Genomic DNA, 18545 nt, shown 5'->3' on the forward strand with positions numbered 1-18545 from the left:
GGGTTTTTTGCTATTCTACAACGCCAGTTTCAGTTAACTAAAAATAAACCAGATTGTCCTTAATGGCATATAATGTATTTATCCAGGAAACAGTCTCCGTAAACAGTGTTTGGAAGAACACTTTTGTATTCTGTGTGTAATCATATTGTTTCACCATCAGTTCACTAAAGCCTTCTAGGGGGAATAGAGATTTGGCCCTCTTATGCATTCCAAATCTGTTTGGAACTTGCTCAACCTACACTATCTCCCCCTCTTTCTCCCTCACACACACGTCAGATTTGTTCGGAGTTTAGCCCACTGTTTTCAGGGAGGAGCCAATTTGGTCAGCAACAACAGGACTTCTGTCCTTTGCTTTGTTCTGTCTGATCATGTGGGCTTATTTGGTTCAAAAACTCATTATTCACATGAAATGACAGCCTCCACTTGTAAGCAGCCTTTTAAAATAGCTTTTTCAATTCCCTTCTTTGTGTTCTTTGTATTTTTTGTGTTTTCCTAAAACATTTGCTGCTTGCACTTTGCTTTCTGTTTGTCTGTCAGTCTTACTTACTTACACTTCCCTCCCCATCTGTCATTCAGCCCTGAAGCTGAATGACAGATTGACATTGAAACATTACCCACCTCCATACACTCTTACCCATGCCCCTAAAATCTCCTTTCTCTGCGTCACCCCTTCCTTTCATTATTACCGGTCTCATGTTGATAACACTTTGCACACACTGTTCTGAAGAGTTTCATTTTCACTCTGTTACATGTTGAGTTGAGCTGTGATTGAAGCAAAGCTTCAGAACGCCTCACACGCCTGAAGGAGGGTGGGGGTTTGCCAAGAAAAGGAACGCTATAACCTGGAAGTGGAGCCTCTGAATGAAATAAATCACTCTCGACTCCGTTCAATGTCACGATGGGAAGAAAAATAGTATTTGTAGTGAAGTAAAAGTTGGAGATACTATGAATGTCCAGAATTTTAAGGGCTCTTTTTGACCAAACTGACTTAAAAAACATTCGCAGTAACAGAAGGACCGCTGCTGGGTTTCCTCATGATGCAAGCACCTGGGGAAAACAATAGCATTCAAACACAACGCAAAACATATGTCCCGCTGCCAGCGCAAATACATCCACCAAGACATAACTCTAAAAGGGCACAGTACTTTATGTGTATTTTTCAACGAAAAAAACAAAAAGACTGCATCAGTAAAAGAATAAATAAAAAAAGAAGCATAGTTTGGTTTACACCACTGTATTTCACTCAACATGATTTGTGTGTAATTCAAAGACACAGCCACTTTGCTGATTTTGTGGGATGGGGCATTGATAACATTTGGCCTGTTGGTTGAAGATGATGATGATAAAGATAATGGATTATTTAACTACACTTAACAGCCAAACAGAAAAAGTCTCATCAACAGACATGAAAACATCAGTTGGAATAAAAATGGTGCCAGACCTGATGGGACACACCCAGAAGGCCATTGTTTAGCTTGGTGTGTAAGGCCCTTAACCCTATCATTTTTGCACTAAAAGAAAAAAGGAATGAAATTAATTTCTTTGCATTTTTTTCATTTCAATAAGACAGTGATAACAAAAAAATGATGTTTTTATTTAACAAACAGTGGAAATAACAGTTCATATTATAGTAACAATAGTTAAATTACCAATTCAAGTAATAAAGATGACTCAGGCAGATTTATTTCCATAAATTTCTATTAAAATTTTTTAGAGACTCTAAAAATTTACCTTACCAAATGATAAAGCAGGCAGTTAAAAGGTTAAGAAGCAAGGAATAAGGTGCTTGTGTAATTTGGAATCTTATGTTCATCGACATTAAATCCACTCCCATGTAGGAATCTGACAAATGTAATCAATCATCAGATATGTGACGGTGGACATTTAGAGTTGGTATGTTAATGGGTTGTGCTGGTTGAAATAAAAATAAGAAAAAACATGGAATAACATTGGTAAAATGTTAACGTTCGTATTGATTTCCATCTTTTTAATTATTTTTTATAACAAACATTATTGTCATGTTCAAACTCTTAATGCTAATTAATCCTTCTCTTTCTTTGTGTCAATCTTTTTTTCTTTCTGCTCTGTGTGTGTGTGTGTGCCTGTGATAAAGAAAGAAGTGCTGAAGCACAGAGTGAAAGAAAGTCCTGAAGTCTCACATGAGCTTGGCAAAAGTAAAGTCTGATTGATGTAAAATGCACAACCCACATGAGAAAAGGCTGAGAATATAACAAAGACTGAAGTTATTCCAAGTCTGATGAGTTATTCATGTTCAATGTTTGATCATGTAGGTCAGTATACTGTACACACGCGTTTGCACAAGCTCATGTTGTTAGTAAAGGCTAAAACTGATAAACATTTACAGTATTGTGCAAATGCCATTTTTTTTTTATATTTTGATTCCAAGCAGCCAGAGGGTTTGTTTTTTTTTTGTAATTATTAAAAGTGGTATTGAGCAATAGTTCAAGGCTTTCTGAAGGATTTTCTCTTTGTGTTTTTTTTCATTCTGGACTGGCAGCTTTATCCTCACATATTTTAGTCCAGTTCTTGTACCTGACCAAGAATTGTTTTTTTGGTTGTTTGTTTGTTTTTGCCACTTAACAGGCTGAGGCTCAATCAAGCATAAAAAGACACCTACTCAAGAAACCAGCATGTGATGCTGGTCCATTGAGTTAGGTGCCTGCATGTAATGTAATATTACTAACAGCCTATGAAAAAAAACACAGAATTTGTTGCCCTTTTTTCAGTTGCATTTGTTGAATCTACAAAAAATGCAACTCACAGTACAGTTCAACAGAAAAAAAAAAATTATTTTTGCACCTACAAGTGATTCCCCAGACCAAGTAGGTGACAGCCTTGCATATCTCAGCAAGGTGTGCAATAAACTGAAGAAACTAAAGGACAAAAAAAAAAAAAAAAAGAAGTGACAATCCTAAAAAATGATCTACAGCAGATGAATGATGTCTAAAAGTGATTTCCTTAAAAAATAGCTAACAGTTCTGGATCTGTTTCTTCAGCTTTTCCATTTCTAGTTGATCAAAATCTCAACAAAAGCATGTTGGTGCAGATTCTAAGTCATCTAGGTCATTATAATCCTAAAAACCTAAACAAAGGCTTGGTTCTTACAAGCCTAAACGCCACATCACCTGGTCAGAAATGAAGAAAGCTTCCGGATGAGAGGTTGAATGACTACCAAGAACCAAGAAATCTAAGTCCAGTGGTGTCTATTTAAGCTCCTGAAATCCTCAACAGACAAGTTCTCCAAGGAAGGGTGACTATCAGGATGACATTTTTAAGAAATGGAACTGGGGAAAAGGAAGAGGATTGCCTCATTATACAGGTACTGGACTGAAAATCAGTGGTAATAGGTCTTATGGAATTATAACTCCTCCACAGAACCCAGACCTCACCACTATTAAAGAAGTGTGGAATCATTTTACAGAGAATAGAATAAAAGGCAGCCAACTTCCAACAACAGTCATTCAAGAAGCCTGGAGAACTACTCCTGAAGAACACTTGAAGAATTTATAAACAAATTTTCTAAGAGGGTTCAAGCTGTGTTAAAGGATAGACTGTGATAATAATATTTATATAAAAGCACATATAAGCATTAATATGTCCACTTATTTGGTTTATCTACGGCTCATTGACCCCTCAAATTGAAAAAAAGGTGACTAATGCGATCAGTTCATTAAAAACCTGCAGCGACACATTGAGGAAACCATCTGAGGCAAACACACAAATATAAAAAAGAAAGTAAAAAAAAAATTACTTCATATTTAACTTTATAAATTTAAAAGTGAAGATTTGCTTGTCCTCGGGTGACACTTTTAAAAGTTTCAACACATGTGTTTATTTATTTTCATATGTGTCCATGCAAATGTTTCGTAGTGTCTGTGGATGGGCAGACCATTTGTTTGTTGGCGGCCTCTTTCCTCTGAGTGCTGTCTAATGGGGATAAGAGAATAGCCTGTAGCAAGAAAGATGGAAGGCTGTTGTGTTTATTCCAACAAGTCCACAGGCTACAGCCCCAATATCACAGCAAAGCGAAGGGGGAGATGGAGGAAAGGAGGGTAATTCACCAGAGAAGAGTGATGATTAAGACAACAAAGAGATATAATAGGAAGCAACAGTGGAGTGGGGAGGATTATTGGGTGGAGAAGAGTGTGCCAGAGATAGTCAAGATGGTGATTGCTATAAGAAACCACAGGGAGACTTATTTGCTGTCAACAGATTTTCAGTGTTAAAAGATCCTCCCATGCATACTTGAAACCCTTCAATTTACAGTTGGCAGATTCCAGGCCTTCAGAAGTTAGAAAAAAAATGAGGCCATTTGGCTTTATTCAGAATTCAACCCACACCTTTTTATAGTTTAAAAGGAGTGCCCAGTTTTATATTCTGGTTATATAGCCACCATATATGAATGTTAGCAGGGTAAAAAGTAAGACTGTTAAAAATAATGTGCTGCCAGTGGTAACTAATTCATGTAATTAACCGCATTAACATTTTTAATGCATGCACAAGTGGCTTTATGGATCAGTTTAAGTATAAAAAGATCATGGATTGAACAACCAATTAATTAAAAGTGATCTGCATGATCTGCAAGGAGGAGTTTCACTTTTACCAAAGCTGTTCATTCTTAAAATACGTTTAGAGCTTGTGTGCGCTACAAGAGCGGGGGAGGGACAGGTTATTGTGGAGCGCATCTCAGGTTAATATAAATATCAACGATGGATATCAACATCTTGTCCAAGAGATGTTGATATCTGCTGACAGGAGGAAGAAAAGAGGTTCCAATGTGAAGCTGTGTGGTTTTGTCTACATTAAAAAAATGCTGTTTAACTTTTAATCTGTACTAGCCAGAAGCTAGCTAAGCTGGAATAAAGTAGAGTTTCTACATACTGATGCTGCAGATCATGGGTCTCAAACTTGCAGCCGTGGAATGATATTTTGTGGCCCCCTACTTGACATCAAAGTTTAGTGTATATTTTTCTCAAATGCACCTTTTTTACCGCGTTGTTGTACTTGCTGCGTTTTCACTAATCAAACGCAGCTTTGCAGTCTTGTAACCACAGCACACAAACTATAGAGACACATGGGCCTTAACAAACTCTTCATAACGAATGAAAACTGAGGATGAAGACCTCTGGCCTCAGAGACGAAGCGTGTTCGGAGGAAAAAGTAGTTTTGGTGGATTCTCTTCACCACTGTTACAAAACACCTACACGACCCAAATCAGCTTCTCTCATTGAGGTAGAGCCAAATTATGATTTTTTAAATAGTGCCATTAATAACTTAGTGCACCATAAAATGTCATTTCTGGATCTCATTTGAATTTTATAAGAAGGAAAAACACTGAAGATGGTTAACACAACAGTGAACACTCACCTGGAGAGGTGTCACAGTGAATACCTGAATGCTAGCACTGCTAATGCTAGCAACAACAACTCACACATTTCACATATTCACAAGACTGAGAGAGACAAAGAGATTTTAGGACTAAATATCCTAAAACATCTACAGTATGTTTTCAGTTGTTTTTCGTCCCCCAATGTATTCAAGAGAAGGTAATAGAGCCATTCACATTCATGTGCGAATAATGACTCTACACTGGAGACTGGGGGAAATACACATTGTCTTTAGAGGTAACTTGATTAATAAGGCAACAAACTGAAGCTTAATTAATTTTACAGTCACAAATGAGGAATTCAGTTGTATTAACATACATTTTTTTGCCCTGACAAAGACATGCAAAAGTCTAAAAGCTTAGTTTATTTAAGTCTAGTTGAACATTTGCAGCACATGAAGAAGGTATTTGACCTCCATCCACATAATCTGAGTGCATTAGCCCAATTTTCAGTTTGATATTATGTAATTTCAGCAGGATAATATGTTTAAAAGCATTCTTAAAACTCAGATTGTTGTCAGACTAACACAATAATAAAGTTTTTTTCTATTGTCATGTAAACAAAACTGATTGCTTTTATTAATTTAAAGTTAATTTTATCAAAACAAACTTTGTGACTTATTTAACATTAGTGACCTATGGAAATAATTTAAGTCAGTTAAAATACTTTAGTACAGTCTTGCTGACTGAATTAGCTTAGTCTATTTATGGCTACTTCCTGTAACAATGACTGCTAACATTTTTTTTTCTGTTTATAATAAAAACCAATGCCAGCTTTGTCTGCGGGCTTTCACCTGCTATCAGGTCCACTTCGTATCGCCCACACTAGGACCCAGTTAGACATGAAACAACCTAGACACAAGTTCTTCTAAGAAGCCTTGATCTGGACTCTGGACAAATGAAAATGACCAAAGCAGTATTACTGCATTTGAAACCCTGTTTGTATATCTTTCTTTTTTTTTTTAAACCAAGATCTTTCTCTCTTTTCATTTTAATTCAGCACTGCCTGTATAATAAAATATATAAGCTTTAATCTCTCTTAAGATTCTTATAGCTATAAACCTGCAAATAAAAATAGTTTGGTAGTAGGGTAAAACAAATCTGGAGGCAGGTTCTTTAAAATATCACAGTGTTCTCACTTTTCATGCATTTACTAATACATGTTAGATATGCAGAAACACATAAGCAACACACCTGTTAGAACTGCTTCGTCAGCAGCAGTATCCAGCATTATTGACAAGAGCCAAGCAGGTACGCTTGTCTTAACTGGCTTGTAACACAGTTAGGTTCATAATAATGAGAGGTTATATATGGTTCATGCATCTTGTGCCAGATGTAAATGATGGGTGAATGAGCAGCTGTCAGCACCGCACGTACCCCAGGTGTAGAGAGCCAGTGTTGCATCACAATCTGTCAACGCATTTACAGTACAAATACGACACAAGTAAAATATCCATCCATCATCAGACCATCACTCATCTCAGTGAGAATCTGTGTGTCATTCATCTGTCATCTGTTTGTCTTCCCATCCATCTGTTCATCCATCGATACAACACTAGCAACATCCGTCTGGTCTTTTCAGTCTGCTCTGATAACTTTCCCCATCAACATCCAGCAGCTGGATCCTCATTAAAGTCGTTGCGTCAAACTCAAGCAGACTTTGTGGGCTGCTTTTTGTTCACATCACTCTGTTTAAACATACCTGTAAGTTCCTCCATTCTCACAAGGCACATTTGTCCACATTTCCCATCTAATGCCTCTGCTGCACACATTCATTTGCTGGAAAATCTCCAGCATACATTTGGTGCACTTTTGGGATACAACCTGACATTTTCAAGTTCCTGTCTGCACTGACAGAATAACAAGCCCCAAAGCGCTAAAACACATCACAGCTCCACACAGACATACTGACATGCACAAGCACATACTTTTTTACCTGCAAGACCAGGGAGCTCAGGATCACCTCTATCTGGAAGCAGGCCTGAGGCAAGCCATTCGTTTTGGAGACCACCGCTGCGTAATTCCTCTTCCCATGTGTGAGAGTAGACTGGAGAGTGTAAACATCGCTTTATGCCCACTATGTTTTCTTGCAGGGGTGTGTAAGCTGCAGGATAGACAGGTTTTTACCTCAATACAGGAAAGTGACTATGTTTTCAGGTCTGGGCTTGACGGGAGCTAAAATACATGATAATATAAACTCAGTAATAACAGTAAGTGTGGACCACAAACACAAGACAGCATGGAAATTAGACTGTCGCCTGTTCTGGGAGCTCAGTTTAATGACTCCTTCAGTAATGGAGCATCCCTCAAATGTTGACATTACATAAGTTAATATGGCATTTTTGATTGCACTCATTTATCACTAGCTATGCTTTTCTACTCAGCAGTATGCGGATATTAACCTGATTAAGACCATAATGGCCATGCAAACAGGAGTTTCTGTTGAACCAAATAAGTTATGTTTGGGGTAAGCAATAACCAAATTAAGATGATGAATGAGAACACTCATTTTATTAGCATTATGTTGATTTTTATACACTTTAATGTGTTCGTTTGTAAGTTAACTTGAAGTCAGTTAATTTATGTGAGAGCCACAATAAACTCTGATAGATGTGCCAAAATCTACCTCTATATTCTTTCTTTTCTATCTAAAATCTCTGCAAAATTAACTCAAACATTGAACTTTTGTGGTGGATTTCGGAGGGCAAACATTTGATAAACAGGTACAACTATCTTTGCATTTAGTCACGTTCAAGCAGGAATGTCATAATCATATTTAACTAACTTTATTTAAATAATGGAAAGCTGTGTAACTTATGAGCACATACATCATGTTTAATGTCTTTTTTTAAAAAGTGACAACAGATCATTCTCTTTTGCATGATCATTCGACTTATATTATTTTTTTTATTTTATATATTATTATTCTGTCACTAAAGCCCATAAACCATAAAACTGGCCTAGAAAATTGCTAACGTTAGAGACTCCTGGTGAAATTTATCCATCTAGAAAAATATGCAAAGTTATCAGACAGAATTACAGGCCATGTACAATAGGAAATGAGGTATAAATTATAATATAAAAACATGCAAGTGCTGCATTAATTCAGCTCCAGCAGCACAGTTGATGCAGTACATGAGGGTTGCAAATAATGAAGGCTTTAGATGGGTGCAAACAGTTGCCATTCCAAGGAAAATCAAGATGAGAATGATTCTCAAGCTCTGCTCTGCAGTATGTAAACAACTGAGAATAAAGTGACCGAGTTAAAACATTTGGATGAAAAAAGCTATTTCAGTGATTTTGACCTTACACGACAGATAATTACAAATGTTCTGCCCCAGGCTTTTAAAGAAGGATGTCAATACATAGTTTCCAATCCAGTAGTTTGAAAAAGCATTACAAAATGCATCGCCTTGCTTGTACACACAGCACACCACCACACGAGCACACACCCTGACATGCACTTCATTAGCCAAAGACCGGAATGGCAGCAATGCCTTTCTGCTGTGTCTCCTGGTAATAAGCTCTCCTCGGCTTTTCCCTCAGACTCGCTCAAAGGTACACACACAGGCATACACAGTACACCGATATTAGGAATTCACTCTCTGAGGATATGTGGAGAGAAAGTGGCATCACAAATCCAACTAGTTCAAACTGTGTCCGTGTGGCTCCCTTTCCACTGCTATCCCTCTACGCCACGACTTTGCTCTTTGTAATTACCAAAGAAAACAGAAAGTTTGGCTTTTCATGTTGTTTTTTTATTTCCTCTGTGTAGCACTTTATTTCTCTTTCATGGATTAACCATTTTTCAAGTTCAAAACACAAAACACAATCCTCACTATTAACGGATTAACAAGTACATTCTCATGTCTTTAAATACTATCACAAATAGGTTAATTTCTTCTCCAGCAGCCTGGTGTATATCTGTAAATCTAAATGAGCTTTACTTTAGATTACCAGCATTCACAGACGCAGTGCTAAATCCTTTTTTGGTTCTGGTTTAGGATGTGGCTCTTAATAAAAACACCAGTTTTGATAGTGACTTAATGGCACATTAATCCATTGCTTAAGAAGAGTCTGAAGTATCTTTTCATGACCTTGCCCTTATGGCAAATTTATGAACTGGGCTGCAGTGTATGTTGATGAGCTGACTGTTAAACACTTTCATTTGGATCTTTGTCTCAAGGCAGAGCCTCATCCCTGATTATCTTCCAAGCTGGAACACAGGTCACTCAGTGTCTTTGCAGCTGCATGTGTGGAGTCAGTGGGCTGTTAAATTCATGAGCTGTGATAAAATCAAACCCACAAAATAAAAATAAAGAAAACAGCAGATAACTTCCAACCACATAAACATGAACTTTGTGTGTTATAACAATTAAATATACAACATAATCTGCATACTGATAATAAATAATAAAAAAAAAAGCCTGCCGGCAATTTTATTGCTTTGAAAATCACTGGTCAAATCCTTGAATTCTTTTAAAGCAGATTGGCAGCTGCAAAATATTTTAACAGCTCCTTTTACTTCTGCTTAAGCATTATGGATTTCTTTAGGCTTTTGCTACACATAAATATGAAGAATTAAATGTTTATACAATACCTGACTGTGTGCCTTTATAATATAATATTCCTTATAAATACTTAAACTACTGTCCATACTGCTTAAAAGATATTTATTTTTAATTGCAAGCATTTTTCTGTTTCACGGCTCAATAAGTTTCAGTTGAAGGCATCTGTTTATTTTGATTGGTCCACTGACCTTTTTTTCCAGTGTAGAGGCAGTGTTTTCTGTTAAAAATCAATGGTTCATATATAAATGCACTCCTGTAAAGTTAATTTTAAGTTAACTTGACTGTTTTATGCTCAAGTATTTTCCCAGTTTCTATTACTTAAAATAAGTAATGCTAGCATATTCTTTGTATAATAAAGATAATAGCTCTTCAAGTACTCAGAGCTATAAGGAATGCATTTTTCCCACTGCTGTCAGGAGTCCAAATGTAAGATGAACTTCTACTTTAGAAATTAAAGGGGAAAGATCTCTGCAGAGCCATTCCAATCAGGTCAGTGTCATAGCTCGTAATTAAGAAAGTCAGTGTTGGAAGGAGTCTTCAGATGTTTTACTGTAGTAAATATACTGACACAAAACTGAACAAAATCCTCTTTTTGCTATAAAAATACCTTGTGACTTATTATGTCATTGTACACTATACACATAATGTTATTAATGCTGTAAATGAGGAGTGTCAAGCTGAACTATTTCATGTATGCAAAAACTGAGCTCAGAGAAACCTGATTACAATGTCTTTCTTTAGTTGAAAACTGTATTTAGACACAAGAAAGAAATTCTAACATTTTACATTTCACAACAAAACCAACAAAAAAACAACAATTCAAAGTTAGTTTTAAATAAGGTGGAATAAAACCATGCGTTTCAGAGGGCGGGTTGTTTGAGATTATTATACTTGTCTATAAAAAGGGGGCACTGCATGAAAGCTTTGGGAACCACTGCTCTAAGGGTACATGATCTTGAATACCTCTAGTAATTTTGGGTCTGTCATTTAATGCTTCATTATCCATTCTGCAGCCACCAACACACAATTTAAACATTGAAAGAGGAAACGCACATTATCTGCAATTACAATATTCTGTTTCAAAGCATGTATTACATGCTATTGAAGGTGTAATGCATACAATTTCTAAAAACAATGTATTAAATTACTTCATCTCATAAAAATGAATATTTGTTGATAGCTATGGATTGTCCCTGAAGCATCAGCAGAGTTCTCCAAGCATCAGGACTGTTTAGTTGAAGCTGTATTATTTGGATTTTCACACTTGCAATGGTGCAATAAGGTGTAAATGGTGTATTCCTGTAAATGTTCTACACAGCAGAAATTGAGCAATTTTCAGCTGGAGTTGTTTTCCAGACAAACGTACACTACTGCTGAGGGAAATATCTGCCACCTCAGCTCAGCCCTCTGCCATGTTTTGCTTGATGAGTAGTGCATAGATTATATAACCGAGCTTTGTCAGTGAATATTGCTTCTGTATTAAGAAACAGTTGCAGGTCCAAAATCAAAGCAATGAGAGGAAAGACCCTACAAATCTATTAAATGCTGATGTGTTACAACAGAGATCCCCACACAGTTTGCTTTAAACTGGGGATATCGATTGATGGGACACTGTTGTTTTAATACAGAGGAACATGATTATGTATAGATTATCAAAAATGTATGTGATGCACACCTAAGATGCCTTTGTTTCCTCATATTCTTTGTACAGCATTCTGTTCTGACAGTGTTTTTCAAGAATGTCCAGCCTTTACACGTGTTATTTTGTTTGACATGTCAGTCCGTACCCACAGAATTGCTTTTAAAGAAATTGGATAAAAGGATTAATTGTCACAAAAGTGTCTACCATTCACATTCCACCCACTACCACCCACTCTCCTTCAAATTGGACATCATTAACAATCTAACTGGATACCAAATTGGTTTGGTTCACAAAGATATCTTTTTATTTGATCAATCTTTCCACCAACACAGAAAAAGAATTCTGAACTCTGCTTCTTTGATGATTTTTCATTTAATGAATAGATCAACAGAGTGTGTGCTTGGGAGGAGATTATAACCATCAGTCTATGTCCCAGACTGTCAGAACAAAGCCACTGACTCTCACTGATATACTGGCAAGGTGCCACACAGCCACAGCTCAAGTATCCAGACAAATCTAAAGCTGAACCTTTAGACCCAAAGTCACTTCAGAGGACACTTTAAGCCCACAGTCCATCAACTCAAGATTTAGTCCTGAGATGAGAATCTTGGGACTGATTGAATATTTGCCTTGATGCTGCTGTGATCAAAAGGGAATATTTTTCACATGAGATACAGGTATATATGAACATCAGCAAGATATGTCTTTGAATTTTGTCTTTGCATAAACACAGATAGTAAAATGATGAAAAGATAGTAAATAGGCACGATAATGCAGCAGATACGTTTCCTTTTATTTAATGAACATGAGACCAGTGTGTAGGTTCTCAGTTTTATTTTGACAACACGTTCCTGCATATAAATGTTTTTCATCTTTATTACCATATTAAATGTAGACTATTCCTATATTGCTAAGCATATGAATAATCTATTTATTTTGGATGAATGAAACTTCACTAGCGTAGATGAAGGGTGGCTCATGTTAGCAACTATTCTCATTCTGGTTTTAAGGACTTTCTACAAAAAACACGAGTGATAATTTGTTAAAAAGATGTTTGAACCACTAAACATGCACTTAGTATCACTGTTGGCTAAATCCTACTGAAGATCAAGATAGTGTGAACCGGGGTAAATGTCAAGCTAGTGGATGGTTAGCTTGTTTGCTAGCTTGTCACTTTTTTTCATTAGTCAGGTTGAAATTAATTTGAAGTACAAATGCAAATCTTTGTATTTGAATTATGTTTCCACGCTACTATCACCATAATACCCTAAAGATACTGTGGTGAATCGATGTAATAATCAACTGCAATCAATGTGAAGCGAATGCTTTCTAAAAGTGGAGCTGCTTCCTGTCATATCCTTACACAGCACACACAGTCAAGTTCCCATGAATCTGGACCTTATTGAGGTGACTGTTACAAGTCTTCAGTATTATATTCATCTTCATCCTGTGTGTCTTCAGGCCCATTTATTCCCCTTATGTGCGTAAATAGCAACGTCGATTTCAAACAGTCATACTGTACGTCGCTGTCCTTATACTTCCATGTGTCTTTTGCGTCAGTTCCTCGGGCTGTGCTAATTTCAGAGTTCTGTCCTGTGAGCTGGTGTCAGTTTCAGACACCGTTTGTTGGCATAATGGACCAGTATGAAGTTGTTTTCAACCCCTCAACACGCCCTAAAACAATCCCATATCCTCTCTTCAAAAGCTCCTGCGATTTCTATAGTTGTCCTTGTCTTCATTCTTCTTCTTTGGTTTGTTTCTTTTGCTGGTCGCATGTCAGCTATTCTGCTAAGCACTGTCATAATTACGCTCGTAACCAACGCAGAAGATGGATGAAACTGTCCATCCGTCTGCGTATCTGTCTTCTGTGTCAAGCATAAATTGGCCTTTATAGCTGTACCGTGGAATGAGATTTTACTGTGATATGAAATTTTAAAACATGCTCCAGCTCCATTACAGTTTTTTAAAATTATCTTCCCAAGCGATACAAAAGGAATTAAAATTTTCCAATATTGTTGATCATTTTCACTAACCTCTTGCAAGAGGGCTTCCTTATCTCACTGTGTTGAATAACAGGTAGTCACTCAATACTGAATGGCCAGTGCTGATTCACTTATATGTGGTGCTTCCACTATTCCACTTAGGTGGAAATCAGCATTTTTTAGAAACATAATCATAAAATGAGGTTGTTTTACCAACTGTTTTCCATGGCATACATTGTGTCATCTTGAAGCTAGGGTGCCATCCATTAGATCACAAATTAAACTACATCTAACAGTTTCACACATCCCGCGGTTTGTGGCAGGCTAGGCCCAATTTACAGGCTGTGAATTTTTATTTAATCAGATTTTTAAAAATTCAACATTTCCCCAAGTTTAAGCAGATATCTAAATTTCAAAGAAAAAGTTAACCCCATTAACTATGCAATTGTATCTTGACAATATATTGATAAACAGCTATTTAGTATGTTGGAAATTTTCAACCAAGACACTTTTATCAACATCTCGGGCTGCATGTGTAGGATATTTGTATATTGTCCATCATTGATAACAGCCCATTTTAAATTATTGACTTGGACGACAATGTTTTCCTTGATAACTAGGAGATGTTTCAGGCAATACTTATCACAAGGTCAGTTTCCTACAGTCACATGACTCAACAAAATGGCAAAAATAATTTCAGTTTTTCACTGCACCACTTTACACAGCTACAGTAGATTTTTCCATCTCTAAAGTCTTTATTGTAAGTCTGAAAGTTGGAAAATGGACAAACAGCTCACTTTAGAGTACAATTACATGTTTTAAAAACGGTGATTAGTGTTTGTGAGATTGATAGTCTTAAGAACAATGAGATGGCAGGTTTTACCTTTCTGATTCTCTTTAAATGTTAAGAAAACAATTAATGCCTGCATAAATAACTAAAAGAAATGCCTGCAAAGTGCATTCAGAAATGTTCTATTAACATTAAGGTTAGGTAGAAATTGGATTAACAAAACATTCCTTTCACAAAAGACCAGCACAATAAAAAACAAAGGAGAAAAAAAAGTTGGATTTAGTTTCCTATTTAGACTCCTAAACTCCCTCCTGTGATTTATAACTTAAAGACAGACACAAGTGAGAGAACACAACAGATCAATTGCCTTGTCACGGGGGGATGTGGGATGCATCATGTGTAGCAGCAGCAGAGCATGAGCTGAGAGGATGTAAACCAGCCCAGTCTGTTGGTCATGACAAACAACTTTGTTCACTGATCTGTTGATTTCAAACCAACTCAGTTTCATTTCACGTGAGGTAATTTTTTTCTTCACTTTTTTTTCACTGTTGGTGTCTAACATTATATGTTAGACACCAACAATGGCAACCAAATCTTTATCAGGCAAAGTAAGATTATACTGATTTAATATTGTTGCATTGTTTGAGGTTGTGTATGCATGTGCAAATTGATGCTAAGAATAAAGAATTCCTTTGCAAAACGTCTTGTTCTGCTCATGCTTACATAGAGCGTGATGACATGTGGCCTTTAACTTTAAATCATAATTTATTTTTTAATTGCTCATTAATGCCAAATATCAGAATTGCAGTAAACAAACCATGAAATGGAGACAGCTATTAAGTGAAATATTAACAACAGCACTGGATTTAATTTTAAATGGGTTGAATGAAGCAATTCACAGAGAAATATAACATTTACAGCTTCACAAAGATAAGCTTTTAAATGAGTTTTGAGTCTTGTATTGAAAATATTTTTGGTGTACTGTTTGTCCTGTAGTACACAGACAGAAGTAGCACCAAGGTGGTGGACATTAACCCTTTAAAAACTGTAACAGAAATGGTCCGCATGTGCCTACTCTGTTATTTTTTAACATAGTGAAGTCATTTCTTGGAGTTTCCTCAAGTACTTCATATTTCTATGATCTGTACACTTTAAACCAAAAGATTATGGAAGTCAATGGGCAATAATAACTTTTAAAATTGTTGAAGTTATGCCACAAATATAAAAATAGACAAAAATTAAAAAAAATTTTTTTATCATATTTTGCTAAATAAACACAGAAAACTTAGTGAGCCAAACATTTCTAAATGCCCAACAATAACGTAAACGATTCTTTACACTGTACAAGTTATTACAACATCCTATATCTTTTCATTTTTGAAATCCTTTTTAGGAGCAGAGTACAAAGGCGTTTTGATTGATTCATTGATTTTACCAGCAAAACAAAGCAACTAATATATACATGGGTATTTTTTCCACTCTGCTGTATATCCCTAGAATATATAGGCTACAATAGATACAAAACGGTTATGGAGCATTCAAGTCTAAAAAGAATAAAAATTCAAATTTAGATGTTTTCCTTTTTTGTGAAATTGGGTTGGGGTTAGTGTTGCTAAATGAAAAGACAAATACAATTAACCAAAACACTTATAAATTCAGAAAAATATTAAATATAGTTATAGTTATTTGAACTATATTTTCATTTTCTGAAGCTATGTTTTATGTACAGAGTGCAGGTTTATTGTGTAAGGGCTCTATGTATAGTCACAACAGCTCCTTTGCTTCCTCCGCCGAGTATTTCCTTTGTGCCACTGACTCCAAAAACAGGGAACTATGCTAAGATTTACCCAACCTGCACTAATACAAAGTAAGCTAAAAACTACTAATGTTGTGCCAAAGGCAAACAAGAAATTATGCTAAGCCTCCTGAAGAACTGTGGCAAAAACGAGTAATCTTCTATGCAAAAAGTACTGACTGACTGGTAAAATCTACTGAAAAACTATCTAAAAAATATTCTCTCCCTCTCTCTTTCAGTCCCTCTGATAATAACTGAACACTCCTACTCTCCCACGACTTCTTGGCGCCACCGTGCATCGCGCGTAGGGTACTGCAATGACATTATCAACTCGTAATAATGTAAAGTCTTGAAAGGCGAGAGTCTTAGTTTTTAGCAAAAAGAAAGTATTGTTACAGCTATTATAGTTTCTATTTTAGGACAGTTTAAACTGAATCATGTCAATAGTGAATTTCTGGCGGCCGCTCTGTTTTTGAATCATTGAATCAAGGCACAATGTGTAAGAATTACTGACATCTAGTGGTAAAGATGCACATAATCATTATTTGGATAATGGTTTGATGTTTATTGGTGTCATAAATTCTGCCATGATACCAATTTTGATTTAATTTGATTAACTGATCAGTGTTTTGCTCACAACAGGTTTTCATTTCTTCTCTTGTTAGCATGCAACAGCATCATAACAGTGAAGTACAGCATGAAATTCAACAAATAGATGGACCGTGTGCAGTTATTGTGGAACAGAGTTGACAGTTTATTGCATGACAATAAGTCTAAATGCATTTTTTGTTTCAAATTTAGACTATACAAATAAGGAAAGGTGAATCTGAACAAAAACTGATGAAAAAACTTAACAATTTAGCGAACTGGGTCTGACCTTGGAAAGGTCAAAATAACTCCATTTAGCAGCTGTTTTAGTTCTGAACTGGAAAACAGTAAACTGATGTGACTTTTTCCTCTGGCTATGATTTATCTCTACCACCAACAACAAGGTAGAAAAAGGCCAATAATAAAGCAGAATGAGATTTTGTTTGTATGGTGAGAGATTGAAAAAGCACTGGCGCAGCTAGCTTGGGATACAGGACAAGAGCACCAGTCGGGAAAACAGTGAAACAGAGATATAAAACATTATTTTCTGACTACAGGAAGGTTATTTTAGTGACTATACGCGGGTATACTGAGCTGCAGCTACACTGCATAGAACACCTCAGACTGAATTATGTGACATGGTGAAAACATTGAAAATTATTATTTGAAAAACCTGTTTAGCTCCTTTACTAAATGACTTAACTAGGTTAAACTGACAATTAAGTTCACCTCCACATTTTTAAATAACAGAGGCCAGAAACTCTTAACATGGAACTTTCTGATCAATCATGCACTTCATCAATAAGTAAGCGACATTTGTGTTCATAGAACTTAGACAAAGATGTAGAATTACATCAGAGCCATTTTAAGAGGATTACTTTAATAGGAAATAGACCCTCTTCAGTATGTAATTATGGTGAACAGAGATGCGCTTTGGAGGTTTAATCAATGCCTGGAGGGGGAGTTTAATGACTGGATTATGAGAATAATTCTTGAATCCGATAATTAGTACAAATAAATATTTAATATAACATGAAAGCCATTCCATTTGTAGAATGGTAACATTTTCTTAAGCTTGCTAGAGTTTGAGGCAGCTTTGGTCATGAAAAGACATAAGAAGTTCCAACTTTCTAAAGTTAGACTGAGCCTCATCTTTTTTTTTTTCCTGTAACAATGCAGATAGAAAGATGGCATGATGGCGTGGGCAGAAACTGTGGACAGATTTCTTTCAAGTGTTGAAATGCTTCATGAAGTAAAGGTAAAGGGGAAAAGAATAGGTTTGGTAAAAAAAAAAGAAAATTTGAGATGCTCATATTGCGACAAGGCAGTGCATATTTGTTAATACAACTCTAATATTATGGGTGAAAATTCCTCAGAATTTGGTTGCAATCTGAAAACATAGTTAAAAGATTAATCTCATAGGTTAATTTATTCGTTTATCAGAGCAGCTTAATGAGTTGCCAGATTAACTGAGAAAAAAAGGCCCTCTTTTCTGGCTCTTGTGTGCTATTTACAATGTTGGAGAGATTTCTAACTTGTATGAACTGGTTTAGCCATTAGCTTGTTGCCAACACCAACTGAACAAAATTCCTTTTGAAATTCCTCTCACAGGGTGTTCATGTTGGTCTGAAACTGTTCAAACAGTTTATTGCCAAACAAAAGCATTGATGTCAGCTTGGCCTTGTATCTTAGCTGCCGAGTGTTTGAGCCACAGAACACGCTAACAAGCCAGTCAGCAGCAACATTGTGCTATTCAGTGTCAAAACCCTT

The 18545-nt window shown here is 36.2% G+C and overlaps 1 protein-coding gene across 2 annotated transcripts in view; it reads left to right on the plus strand.

The window, feature by feature from the left end:
• The window catches only part of LOC121646206 (limbic system associated membrane protein), a 550922-nt gene that overhangs the window by 426169 nt on the left and 106208 nt on the right, over positions 1-18545 (plus strand). The window lies entirely within an intron of this gene.

Source organism: Melanotaenia boesemani, chromosome 9 (assembly GCF_017639745.1).
Source record: "Melanotaenia boesemani isolate fMelBoe1 chromosome 9, fMelBoe1.pri, whole genome shotgun sequence".
Taxonomy (NCBI): Eukaryota; Metazoa; Chordata; class Actinopteri; order Atheriniformes; family Melanotaeniidae; genus Melanotaenia; species Melanotaenia boesemani.